Genomic DNA, 12,594 nt, shown 5'->3' with positions numbered 1-12,594 from the left:
TTGACTTATTAATATTCTATTTCACCAAAAGTTTGAACGGAGCCGCCATTTTCAGTCGACTATCTATGAGGGAAACAAATGACGATTGCAAAGCATGTTTTATAATACCGTAAAGAATTTACAGTTTGAAATGTTGGCAAACAAAGAAACAAATGCTAGGGAGGGGATAAAAACAAATAAATGCTAGGGAAGTGATGAAATTGTGCAATAAGCAGCTATGATTGGTTGAAAGACGTCATTTCGTACCGTTTTATTGGTCGAAACGTAGTGAAAGTGTAATAATAGTCAAAGAAAACATGCTTTTACTGGTAAAGTTAGTAGCAAGTCACTTCTGAATTGAAACAGAGTCTTTTTTAATTGTGGGATTGTCTTTCTGATTATGACGATGACATTGCTTTGATGATTTCAATACATTTCGAAATACATGATCTATAGTATTTAGCCAATTTGGTCTCAAACTTTATTTGCCGTTAATACAGACAAAATTAGTGCGGTACTAAATTTGTTAACGACGTCTTTCCGGACGCCATGACGCGTTGCAGAGCTCGGACGGTGCGATGGGCAAACAGTCGCAGAAGCAGTGACTGGTACTGAAGCGTGGCACTCTTATCTAGCGGGTGATCTCGGTTCGTAATTTCTACTGACTGACTCCGAATTGGGGTTACAAGCTAAGTGATCGATCATTGCCGGCGAGTTGACCAACAAGAAAACAATCCCAGCGACACGACCCGCTCACGTGGCCAGCTTGCTTTTATTTTTAGACTGCTTCATTAGTATGCGTCTCGCGACACGTGGCGTAGGTCAAGACCAGCCGCCTCCCAACAGCTTCACTCGCTTCAAAGCATTCCGACCACTAATTTCTTTATCAAGTTCTAAGTCAGTTTCCAGGAACAATGCAATAGATGTTACATATCCAAAAAATTATTTCATTGATAAGTTATTAAATTTTCCGTGTAACAGGCCTATATCAGTTTTGACTCTTCCATATGATAAGCAACAAAATATCAGGCATTACAGCGTTTACTTTCCCTTAGATTTTATTGCCATTAAAGACTCCTTTTTTTTTTTTTTTTTTTTCTAAAATTATTACAGCATTATATGTCATCTCCATGGAGAAAGTTATACAACGCAGAACTGCACGCATTGTATTCTTCACCTGACATAATTAGGAACATTAAATCCAGACGTTTGAGAATGGGCAGGGCATGTAGCAAGTATGGGCGAATCCAGAAATGCATATAGAGTGTTAGTTGGGAGACCAGAGGGAAAAAGACCTTTGGGGAGGCCGAGACGTAGATGGGAAGATAATATTAAAATGGATTTGAGGGAGGTGGGATATGATGATAGAGACTGGATTAATCTTGCACAAGATAGGGACCTATGGCGGGCTTATGTAAGGGCGGCAATGAACCTTCGGGTTCCTTAAAAGCCATTTGTAAGTAAGTAAGTTATATGTCATCTCCAATATTCTGAGATAAATTAATTGATAGGTATAAAATATAAACTTAAACCGTACAGTAGTAGCCTATAGGTTAGAAAGTTTTTGAAATTTATATTTTCCCCGCCATTCATAAAATATTTTGATATGATACCTCTTGCACAAAAGGAGAGATCTATAACTGAAACTCGATTAATATATTTCAGTATTATTTGTAGTTATCCTGGTAATAATGAACAGTTTGACTCGTAGACATTTTGTTTTTCAGCATTAACTTCCCATGATTTTACGAGAAGATTAGAAGAGAACGGCAGTTACGTAGACTTTCAGCTCCCCACTACTACCATTAATGCACAACACAATGTCAATACGGCGGTTGCTGTCGTCTGCGATACAACGAACTTTTCTGTTGATTTTAGAGTTTGGCATTTTTCCCGGTTATTATATGCTTATTTAAGTTGTGTTAACTCTCGCTAGTGGTTTTATATTTTATTTTATCCGTCTTAGCATTTATTTTATTATCGTAAATATTTTTGTTTTATTATTATTATTATTATTATTATTATTATTATTATTATTATTATTATTGTTGTTGTTACTATTATTTATATCATCAGCATTATTATTTGAACCCTGTAAAATTTATGTAGACTACTGGACTGTACCCGAGCACGAGCATATGCTCATTTCGGGTATCTATTCATATGTATTCAATTCAAATGTAAATTGTAAATAAATTTGAAATTTGAAATCACTATCCACAGACTAGTCACATCTAGTTTTTCGGTTATCAGGTAAATTGAAAATCTGCATTTCCGCTAAACTTTCGCAATTATTTTTGTAGCATTATAATACTTCCTGCTTGGATCGTGAATTGTAGAAACCCCACGTGTTCATTTGAGTAAATTATCTGAAAAAGTATTTGGTATTTTGAAGTTACTATTTCTTTTTATTAAAGCATAATAATATGTTACAGTGTTTGACTCACATGAAATTTTTTTTCTGAAGTATTTTCTGGAAAAAGTCTGAATTACCTTGATATGAGGAGGTTTCTGCAATTCACGACTAGTAACAATCAGTTTATTTCTTTGAAACAATTTTTAGGTGAAGACGACGGAGGACAATTTTTTTTATCTCATAATGAGCTTTAAATGTATATTTAAGCCAAGAAATTGGAAAAAAGTGAACAAAAATACACAACTGAAAAATTATGTAAATATCATATTTAATCGAGGTTTTAGGTATTTACAGTGACTGTGATCGGAATTAGGCTTTTGGGTATTGCATCGTGTCCTGGAACTTAACATTTCCAATGTTTCAGAACTACATACAGGTTCCATCATCAGGTAAGACCAGAGAGGTCGCTTACTCCGTTGGACTCGTTAAGCCAGGCTAATTCGGATGACTAGAGCAACGAGGCCTCTCTGGTCCTACCCTGATGAAAAAACCTGTATGCAGTTACGAGACGTTGGAAATGATAATGGCAAGTTCCAGGACACGGTGGATTACCGAAAAGCCTAATTCCCAGCATATTTAATTCTTCAAATTCCTTTAATCTATACTAATAATAAATCTGTAGCCGAAATTTGTCTGGTAATTTTCGATTTTCCAAAAATAATTGGTCCTAACATATATAATTAACCGCCCTGAAACCGAAAATCGCTTTTTTGAAATTTTTGTTTGCATGTCTGTCTGTCTGTATGTTTGTTACCTTTTCACGCGATAATGGCTGAACGGATTTCGATGAAAATTGGAATATAAATTAAGTTCGCCGTAATCTAGATTTTAGGCTATATGGCATTCAAAATACATTATATAAAAGGGGGGTTATAAGGGGGCCTGAATTAAATAATTCGAAATATCTCGCTTATTATTGATTTTTGTGAAAAATATTACATAACAAAAGTTTCTTTAAAAATAATTTGCGATAAGTTTTATTCCATGAAAAATTTTGATAGGGCTGATATTTAATGAGATAAATGAGTTTTAAAATTAAAATAACTGCCATCTAAGGTCGTGTAATGAATTAAAAAACAAATGACTTCGTCTATAAGGGGCCTTGGCCAGCAACAATCGAAAGCTATGAAAGATAGCCTACAGAGAATGTTTCTGTGTTTGTATGAAGTAATATCGGAAGCTAAATTAACCGATTTGTGTAATTAATTATTATTTCACCATTGGAAAGTGTAGTTTCTGTAGATGGACATAATGCTATAATGTTATTACAGTAATTTCTTATATAATATAATATATTATAATATAATATAATATAATATAATATAATATAATATAATATAATATAATATAATATAATATAATATATGTAATATTATATAACATAATTTAAGTTATTTGAAGGGTTCAGAACCACAGTGGGCCAAGCGCCACTTACTGAATACGTAGAAAACAAGGGTTAAAATTAAGTTAATACCATAATTCAATGGAAACCTATAACAAATAAAATAAAATATACACATTAAATCTAAATGATGTCAATCTTCATTAAACTATGGTTGCATGTAATAAAAATTAAGAAACATGTTAAAGGAATTGTCATTGTACCAAATGAGTGTCTCTGGACCAAAATGATCGCATTTTAATTATTTGGATGCAATTTAAATTAAGTAACATATTAAACGATTTATCCTTCTATCAAACACGAATGTTCCCTGGATCAAATGTCTTATTTTAATTATGTAATTACTTTATATTTATTTCTAACGGGTGCAGCGGAGCGCACGGGTAGGGCTAGTTCTATAATAAAACGAAGAAAAGCAAACTGATTTTTTTTTTAAATTCCACAAACCCTAGATTCCTGATGTTTCTGCAATTTCCTGCAATTTACTGTAACTTATTGCCACAATAAAATGTACACTGAGCACTGGACGTGTGGGATTTCTGCACCACTTGAAAGCCTTATGCATGGATATTATAAACAGTATCTTACGCAAGGGGGAAGGGGTTGCCGGTTTGAACTCCTCCCTTGAACTTAAAAAAAAATGACATGTTTAGATTTGAGTACTTTTTTTACCCATAATCGTTTTAGTAAAGTAAATCCGTGGCGCTAAAGTCCATGAAGGGCCAAAACCTACCAGTCGGCTGCTGGGCTCACATCCTCATGCCGAAGCAGAGGTGGACGATCATCCAACCAGAATGGAGGTATCGTGTGGTTAGTACGATGATCCGCCAGCCATTATAGCTGGTTTTCGAAACCGGATTTTCGCTGCCTATCGTAGCTCCCCAAGTGCATCACGATGTTGGGTGGACACCAGTCCCGTACACTGGCCGAAATTTCATGAGAAAATTTCTTCCCTCATGAGGACTGGAACCAACGCACATTCCGTAACGCGAGTCCTAGACAGGATGCCTTAAACCACGACGCTACGGCGCGAGACTCATAATCGTCTTCCCTTCTCTAATTTTTCACTGTCAGAGTAATAAAATCTACATCGACATAAGGCATAGTTCTCCTACCCCTCCTTCAATATAATCCCTGTCCTTGGTACTGCGGCACGTTCGAATTTTAACAATGTTACCTATATCATAGAGAGACCTATCGCCTAATATTGGCCTTTTAATAAAATGAAGCAGACAAAAATTGAAATTTAACTTGTTCTGAAACATATTAAAAAAGCTATTTTGACAGTTTTGCAATGCATATGTTAAATATTGTACAATTTAGATTTTAAACTCATTTTAAGAGCGGTATTCACCCGTTGTTAGTTTGAGTTCTGACTTTACTGTGAAACGTTCGTTTAACGTTTTATGCATTTGACAGTTCATATTTTTAATATAAATATATAATGTATAATAATATTAATAAATATACCGTAAAATAATAATAATAATAATAATAATAATAATAATAATAATACACTAACAATAGGCCTACAAAAAATTTAAATTACCTACCGATAACGAAAATTGTAAACATTTGTAATACTGAACCCCCTACCCTTGATAAAATTCTATGCACGTCACTGATTACAAGTATATGAAAAGCTGAATTTCAGAAAACTAGTGACTTGTGGAGTTTCTGCAATTCGAGATTGATTTATACTTCGTAGCCTATAACGAAAAAGTAGGCCTAAAAATATTTGCACCTTTAATCAGAACGAGAATTTTCTTTGCTGAAAAGACGGAAAACAACTCCAGTACCGGTATTATACAAGAAACGGTATCTCCCAAATATGAAATGAACACAATATTGCACAGCCAATGCGTTCCGTTCTAGTCGTTGAACAAATTCGTGACTTTGCGATACACGAAACAAATTTTCGGATCACCCTATTCTGTTCTTTAGCACCATATGAAGCTACATAATTTCCTTACGATTAGTCATTGCACCACAAGTAAAGTAGCCCCAAAGTCCGGTCCCCCTTAATGCTACCGCATGACTCCTTAACAATAACTTTCTTTTCAGTAAACTACGATTACAATCCAACAGACCGTGATCAGTTAACCTTCACGGATCCGCAGGAGCGTGACCGACCAGGGAGCAGCCTCTGTGAGTCAATATCGCAGAGTATCGATATATAAAAATGGCGGTGCTGCACCCATAGCAGCTAATTGTGATGTGGGGTGAGGATAACAGTGCGCGCAGTGTATGCATGATATAGCAGGACGGCCTCCAGCGGTACCTGACAGCACGCGGGCAGGCCGCCCGCTCCTAGCCGCCTAATTGCAGAACGGACACGGTGCAAATAAATCTGCCCGCCCGGCCAACTGATGACTGCGTTCAATGACACCACCCGGTAGAACGGAACGGTAGTGCGCGAGATCGATTCTAGACAGGAGCAACTCATTTTTTTAATAATTTCAAGGGAAAAATTGTTCCGGGGCCGGGTATCGATCCCGGGACCTCTGGTTGAACGTACCAGTGCTCTTACCAACTGAGCTACCCGGTAACTCCACCCGACACCGTCTCAACTTTTCCCTTTATATCCACACAACTCGCGTGGGCTGACGAAACGCCTGAGACCCACATCGAGTGCACACAAACTCTGTGTGACTTGGAATTGCGGTTTTCTATTAACATACACAGTGACGTATATATTATGCAAATCTAGTCTTTCAGTTAAAGCTCCCTGTGTAAAGCAGATTTGAATAATTTCAAGGGAAAAATTGTTCCGGGGCCGGGTATCGATCCCGGGACCTCTGGTTGAACGTACCAGCGCTCTTACCAACTGAGCTACCCGGGAACTCCACCCGACACCGTCTCAACTTTTCCCTTTATATCCACACAACTCAATTATTCAAATCTGCTTTACAGGGAGCTTTACCTGAAAGACTAGATTTGCATAATATATACGTCACTGTGTACGTTAACAGAAAACCGCAATTCCAAGTCACACAGAGTTTGTGTGCACTCGATGTGGGTCTCTGGCGTTTCGTCACCCCACGCGAGTTGTGTGGATATAAAGGGAAAAGTTGAGACGGTGTCGGGTGGAGTTCTCGGGTAGCTGGTACGTTCAACCAGAGGTCCCGGGATCGATACCCGGCCCCGGAACAATTTTTCCCTTGAAATTGTTCAAATCTGCTTTAAAGGGAGCTTTACCTGAAAGACTAGATTTGCATAACTCATTTTTTTCTCTTCCTGCAGATTGTGTCGCAGAAACATTCAATATTTCGAAACTAAGAATAATTTTTGGTAACGGATTCAATAAATAGAACGTCCCTTTCGAATGGAGTACCATTATATCCTAGCACTGCTAGCATTGATGATTTATTTATTGTGCTAAATCGCGCACACCAGCCGACTGCGCTAAAGTCCGCTGTGTATTCAGGATTCAATAGGCACACGCAATATTATATGCACCCTCGACTAACCTCCTCTGTCGCCGACCGGAGATCGAAGAATCTCTCATGAAATGATGATGAACTAGAGAAATGATAGACTTATCCAGTGTTGCTAGATTATTGCTGCTGAAGTTCGTACTAGCAGCTGAAAACTATCGTACGAGGACCTTGAATCTATATCTGCATGGGCCAGAAAGTTTGTTTTGACTCTCAATGCAAGAAAATCACAAGCAATCCTAGTGGGACATCAACGTCTATTATGCAGTATTACTCCTGCTCTTCCAGTCAAGTTAAACGACACAATAATCCCTTTTGCTTCCTGTGTTAAAAACCTTGGAGTTTACTTTGATACGCATTTAAACTGGAATAACCAACTAACCCATATTACCAAAAAAAATGCTTTCCATACTACATTCCTTAAACAGCATTCGAAAATTCCTTCCGCTATCACTCAAGAAAATACTAGTGGAAACACTAGCAATGCCCTACTTCGATTATTGTGATCTTCTACTGACTGATCTCAATGTCAACCAGTCGCAAAAATTACAACGTGTTCATAATTCTTGTGTTCGCTTCGTCTGCGATGTCCGTCGCGCTGACCACATTACCCCATCCTTCCAAACTCTAAACTGGCTACGGCTTAAAGAACGTAGAAATGTTCATTCTCTTGTTTTCCTTTTCCAAGTCCTTCACACTTCTACACCTACCTACTTTGCCTCCCGTTTCAGTTACCTGTCATCATATCATAATCTCTTCACACGCACACAAAATAGCCGCATACTAGCCATACCAACACATAAAACATCATCGTATTCATCTTCATACACAATCTCGCTCTCGCGCCTGTGGAATACCCTAGCCAGTGACATCAGAGACTGTCGGAAATTAGTAGCGTTCAAAAGCAAGCTTATTAAGCATTTTCTTACTGCGTAGAGTACGTTTAATTTGTACTTAATCAATAAAAGAAATGCTTCTCTCTTCTTAACTTTTACAATAAACTGTCTAGCTTTTATTAATCAATTAATCTTTTAGTACTTTGATTTTTATTGTATCTATAAATTTAATATTAATTGTAGTTGTATTCTTAATATTGTAGTTGTAATCCCTTGGTTGAGGGGAAGAGAAGGCCTGATGGCCTTATCTCTACCAGGTTAAATAAATAAATATTTTGACCAAAAATTTTTACACGCACCTTTCTCCGTTCGTTGAAGAGCAATGATTTGCCAAAGGAATATGAAAGATTAAATCGAAAATTAATACTTCCCTCAAAAACAGAAATAAAATGTAAGGTAAATCCTACAGTCCTATATTAAAAGGTGCAAAGACTCCCAATTCAGACGCTACTCTTTATCAGTGTCGATAATAGTGGTATAAATTGTTATTTGTTACACATGATGATAAATAATAATTACTGGTATTATAGATATGCAATTAAAGACAATGTTTGACAGTAAAATGTCCGATAATTTTATAATGTAATGGAGACCATATTCATACATTTGACGGAGATTAATATAATATTTTATTTTAGCCACACATTCAAATATATAAAGTGTCAAACGTGTCATCAATAAGTTACAGAAGACACAATAAGGGCCCACTCGTATACTGTGCACAAGGTATCGTGTATCGTATCTAGAAATCGAAAATCGAGATCATAATTTTTATTATTACCGCGACCCTCCGTAACTATCGTACCAAATGGCAATATCGAGACCTGTTGTATTGGACTAACGGGAAAACCCAGACAAAACTCCAACTGTGATCTTGTCCACCAAAATTACTGAAATTCGAAATAATGAAAGACATGACTGCTGCGGTCAATTATACATTGCCATTTATTGAATTTCTTTTCAACTCGCAGAATACTTTGTACGTTTAATATACAACTGTCAACTGCAACACCTTAACATTTCCTGCAGAAAATCACCATTTTCTTACTATCTAAAGGAAACATATCCATGTTTTTAATTTTAATACATGCAAAATAAACGTCTTTAGTTTGCTGCACCTAAAATCAGCTTCCTAGTGAATATGGGGAATTGGCCAGCAATAATTATACGATAAGGGACTGGTTGGAGCAGAGGACCGTTGGAGAAAGGGTGGGGATTGAAATAATCCGTTATTCTTGACAGGGTTCGAACCTGAGACCAGTTGCTCCATAAAATGAGCTCAATGCATGCTGCAGTATTTGCAGCTACATCTGAATGGATTTAATGTAGGGCCTATAGTTCGTGGTACGTGTAGATCATTTTATCTTTACACAGAAGCAATAATCTCTACTATCTCTGTTTTTCCATAATAATGTTAAAAATGTAAATCGAGTAATGTAAGTTAAATTAACGAAAACTGGTGTATGTACAATTATATAAGCATTTCGATTTAATTACGATGTTAAAAAAATCTTCGAAGGCGATATGAGTACGAAGCTAAGCAGCCTAATGAAAATTGTTAAACCTGCGACTTATAATAGTAACAATTTGTAAATTAAGAGAGATCACAATACTGTTATGTACATTTCTTAATGAAGGATATGAGCTATTCACTCTTAAAACTTCCATTATATCTGATTTCAATTAAATTTTAATCACGAATTCCTTTCATTAAGAGTAAATAATGTTGAAATTTATCATTTTTTTAAATTTGAAAACTTGGTTCATTAAAATAAACAGAAGACTGCAGATCTTACCAATAAAATTAGATTAACCATAAATTAAAAAGGAATAATTGTTCTAGTTTAATGGTTTAACATATTGCTGAATGATTGAACAATGGAAATGTGTATTTGTTTTTATTATAATTTGGGGTTTGGGAAAAAAATTACTGTTTTTTCTTAAAGTCATGCAAAAAAAAAAAAATATATATATATATATATATATATATATATATATACTTGCTGTATTTTTCAAGTGACATAAAAATATTGCACATTTTCATAGAATACAATGTTTAAAATGCGTGGTAAAATGTTATTGTATTATCTTACTTAAAATTTTAGAAATCTGATATCGGATAGAATAATTTTTAAAATTTCATATCCAGAGAACTGCATTTAAACGTAACTTATCTTACGGTCAGGTTAGCATACCACCCCTTAAAATGATGGATATTTAGGTCACCTACAATAAATTCGAACAATGAAATGAAATTTTACATAAATGTTTGTCATAAACGAAATGATTTTTGGTGTAAAAATTGAAAAAAAAAAAATGATACAAATTGAAATGTTTTTCCACAACTCTGTAGTGCATACCCTTAACAGAGATAGAGGATATCGCAACACAAAGTAAAGGTTTTTTTTTTTTCTTTTTCTCCTTCACTTCAAAGTACAGATAATCTTTGTTCCGACGTCACAGATTAATCCGGCTTTTCCTACGCCTTCACTGATATCTTTTGCATCTAAGTTTTTAATAACACGCCTCTTTAGCTGGAGACGTGCATTCTTGAAAAACTACTTCTTCAAAGCTTCCTGGTATTATAAAATCTTGTTCTTCAATGAAATACCGGTAATTTATATTTCGACTCTAATAGTGTCATTTCTGATTTTACTTAATTTTGTGCATCTTTTCTCTCTCTCTTTCTCGACTAGTTTTCTCTCCCAAGATTAGTTGCGAAAGTGCTTCGTTTATGTCAGAGATCTTAGGATTGAAAATCTACTCTCACACGTTACATCGTTTCATCTCAAAAGGCTTAGATAAGTATATATTAAGGTATTAATACTGAAGAAATTCGAGAACGAATAATAAACTGCTTGGTATCTGAAACGTTGGCTGTCTTTACAGTACATTATGACGCGATGCAAATACCCGAATACGTCGTTCCATTTCAGGAGTATTATAATCTTGTTAATATTAGGCTATATTACTTACACACCTTATAGATTATTTGCTACAATTATTATTTCAAAAATATATCTAAATGAAATTATTTTATAGCTACGCTCTGACAGGGTGAGAATTAACGGGGAGAATGGAGGGATTTTCCTCCCTATTGGAAAATTATCCCTCTCTCATAAATTCATATTAACATCTCTGCCAAGGATAACTTCTATCACCCCTCAGAAAATATAATTGTTTTAATAGAGCATACTTTATAATGTATAAAGTAAGCAAAGAAAATAATACTGATGTATTATTATCACCGGCAAGCTGAAAACAATCATCTTATCTTAAGCCTGCTTATGGATATAATTATTATTGTGATCAAGATGATGCAAGACAAGCAATCAGTGCGGCCAAGCGTTGAGCCGTATCTAATGAGGGCAATAATAATTTTATGTATGGTATTCCCTATCTAGGATTGTATGCTCCCCTCATCAGAAATCTTAATTCACACTCTGCACTCTGAAATAAGTAAATAAAACATGGTTTCTGGATTACACATAAAAGGTTCTCTGCGTAATTCCAAATATTAACACATTTCACTTCATTTATACTTTGTACTGTTTATTTATTTATTTATTTTTTATTTTTTATTTTTACAAATTGACATGAAACAGCTCAGGTCTATATATACCTCCATATGTATTTAGTAATCACTTTAATATTAATTTCATATTTATTAAAACGGTACTTAGAAGTAATACAAATCTTAAAATATATTAGCGGTATATTATGTCCCGGTATATTATGTCCTATTTAAACTGTTTCCTTCCAATTCGAAGATAATACCTTGCTCCTATGGTTCACACATTCGTAACGAATGTTTGGACATTAAGTCTACCCGGCCTGATCCCTGTTATGTATGCTCTACTGCATTATAGCCTTTGAAGGATTCAATATTATCTTATTTATACCTCAATATAGTTGTAACAGTTATATACAATAAAAGTAATTTAATACAGTTATATGAACACTTTTTAATGAAAGAATAAAATTAATAAAATCGGTTAAAAAGCAGACATGTTTCGGAGGAATGGTCCTCCATCTTCAGTGGTAGTACCACGACGCTGGTATGGATGTTCGACCGCGTAACCTAGCTTATAACAGTTTTCAGCGTCTTATAAGAACAAATTAGGCCCAGTAATTTTTCATATTGAAGGCAAGTAAAAAGTATGGAACACTGCTTATATCTTTCTTGGCTTTAGTAATATGAAGTAACTCTATATTATATAAAAGTTACAGGGGGTGAAGAAAGGTATATTTTTTTAAATGTTTGGAAAAAACTATGAATTTCATTTATGAATGTTGTACCAAGGAGTCTGACTTTTTTAAAATGACAGTATGTAAGGCCTACTTATTTGTTTCATTTCTGAATTCTTTAGGTCTCAAAACTTACAAAGAGAAAAACAAGTTTTATAAATTAAAAGAAAAATTATGGCACAGAAATTGAATATGCGCTACTGAAATTTAACAATA

The sequence above is a fragment of the Periplaneta americana genome, chromosome 9, assembly GCF_040183065.1.
Source record: "Periplaneta americana isolate PAMFEO1 chromosome 9, P.americana_PAMFEO1_priV1, whole genome shotgun sequence".
Taxonomy (NCBI): Eukaryota; Metazoa; Arthropoda; class Insecta; order Blattodea; family Blattidae; genus Periplaneta; species Periplaneta americana.
Note: the sequence above shows the minus strand (reverse complement) of the source record.